The sequence below is a fragment of the Magallana gigas genome, chromosome 1 (assembly GCF_963853765.1).
Source record: "Magallana gigas chromosome 1, xbMagGiga1.1, whole genome shotgun sequence".
NCBI classification, from domain to species: domain Eukaryota; kingdom Metazoa; phylum Mollusca; class Bivalvia; order Ostreida; family Ostreidae; genus Magallana; species Magallana gigas.
In genome coordinates this window covers 70,676,924-70,679,313 of record NC_088853.1, presented here as the reverse complement: position 1 = coordinate 70,679,313, position 2,390 = coordinate 70,676,924, and the positions used below count along the sequence as shown (strand labels likewise).

The window sequence follows — 2,390 nt, the reverse complement described above, 5'->3', positions numbered from 1 at the left end:
TTAATGTTTGTTGAGTTTTGGGGAAAATAATTTAATAAAATAGTTCTCTTTCACAAGTCTCATTGCGGTTGAATCGGTTTTAAGTTTATAAAATGGGAATACTTCATAATCTCCTTTAGCACATCTGTCAAAATGTTCACTGCATGGGGTGTTTCTGGTACTGGGATCATTAATCTGCTGGCGATGGACGCGCATGCGGGCGGTAAGCTGTGTTCCGGTTTGGCCGATGTAATGTTCGCCACAGTGGTTACATGTAATACAGTAAAGCAGATTTTTGGATTTGCACGACATATTTTCATTAACATAAAAAGTCTTGCCACATTTAAAAGAAATCGAATCTCCAGTCTTTAGATAAGGACACGTGCCGCACCTTGAATCTCCGCATTTGGAAACAACATATTTTTCTGGTGTTGAATGAAATTTAGCTCTTGTTAATATTTTCTTCAGATTTTGTGGTTGTCTTTGGCTATGGAGTAGGTCAAATTGTTTAATTAGTTGTTGAAGTTCTTGATCCCGCTCAATGATAGAAAAATTCTTTTTTGCTTCTTGAAATATATTAAAATGTTTGGGATTGTAGGTTGTAACAAAAGGAATTAGAAATGGATCTTTTTCCTTTTTTTCTGGTTGTTCTGAGTATATTCTGTGGTATTTTCTTTGCTTCTTCTATGGCCGAATCTATTAGTTTTTCGGGATAATTTTGAGCACTAAGAAACATTTTTAATTCCATCAATCTTTGATCTTTGGTTTTTTCTTCACTAACAATAGTGCAAATTCTTCTTGATAAATTGTACGGGATATTTCTTTTGGTGTGCGTAGGGTGACAGGATTTAAAATTTAGATACTGATGAGTGTCCGTGGTTTTGTAATAAACATCTGTTGAAATTTTTGATTGGTTTTTTAAAACCATGATATCCAGAAATGAAATAGAACAATCACTGAATTCCATGGTGAATTGAATATTTGGATTTAAAGAGTTAAGAAGACTATGAAATTCATGAAGATCTTCCTCGGATTCTTCCCAGAAAATGAAGCAGTCGTCTAAATATCGTTTCCAGGAATGTTTGAGGTGTTCACTAATTTTTTGGTCTAGTTCTTTTTCAGCTTTTTGATACAAAATTTCTTCAAAATATCCCATTACTAAAATACTGTAGGTGGGCGCCATTTTTGTCCCCATTGCAGTTCCCTTGATTTGTTTGTAAAAATCTCCATCAAAATGAAACGTATTGTTTTCCAAAATAAACTGTATTGAATCTAAAATGAAGTCTGGTGAAAAGTCTCTCGGAATAAGCTCTGGGTGTTTTTCTATCCAAAATTTTATAGCTTGTAATCCAAAATCATGAGGAATATTTGTATATAAACTAGTAACATCAAATGTTACTAGAAGAGAATTTGGGGCTGTTGTTTCAGGAATTTTGTTGAGGAAATCCATGCTATCCCGAATGTAACTAGGGACTTTTTCACATATATTCTTAAGTAAAATGTCCACAAAGTTGCTCAGTCGATATGTTGGTCATGATGGGCCTGCAACAATTGGTCGAAGCTTCAGATCCAAGGGTTCAGTAGTAGTAATATATGCTTGATTCTGATCTTTGATAGCGGTTTTAATATGATTACTTTTATGTATTTTAGGAAGTCCATAAAAATTACTAGTTTTCATTTCAAAATTTGTAAGATAGTTCAGTTCCTTATCTTTCAATAAATGTTCATGTTTTTTGCATAGGCGTTTTAAATCTCTCATGATTTTGTTGTCGGGATTTTCTGGTAATTTTACATAAAAGTTGTCGTCACTTAGATGTTGAAGAACAAGGGTTTTGTAAAACGTTTTGTCCATACACACAATTGCTCCTCCTTTATCGGCTTCCTTGAGAATGATTGTATCTTCATTTTGTAAGTTTTGCAGAGCTTTCTTCTGTTTGACGTTTAAATTATGTTTCACATGATTTTTGTTTTTCAATGAAGATTTTGTAGTTTTCAGACTATCAATATACTCATCAAGATGTTTGTTTCGACCTTTTTGTATTGTTGTTCCTTTTTTGTTTTGAACTATACAATCATTAAAATTCTCAACCCGTCCAAAAAATTCACGTAAACGTAGTTTTCGACAAAATTCATCTATGTCCTTTTCTAAGGTTTGATTGTCTGGGTTTGGTGTTGGTGTGAATTTGAAACATATTTCTAATACTTCAATTTCTTCTTTGGAAAAGGTCTTTCTAGATAAATTAAGTATTTTGGGGTCTATGTTTTCTATGCCCAACTTTTCCAGCGGTATTTCTGAATTTTGCCCCTCCACAAAAAATGTTTTCTGTGATTGTTGTTGTTGTTGTTTTGGTTGTTGTTGTTGTTGTTCATTTCATCGTTGTGAACGTCGTGTTGCCTGTTGCTAATGGGAT

General features: G+C 33.3%; 1 pseudogene; it reads right to left on the bottom strand.

Moving 5' to 3' along the window:
• On the bottom strand, positions 1-1,495 carry LOC117689218 (uncharacterized; annotated as a pseudogene).
• Positions 1,496-2,390: the final 895 nt, after the last annotated feature.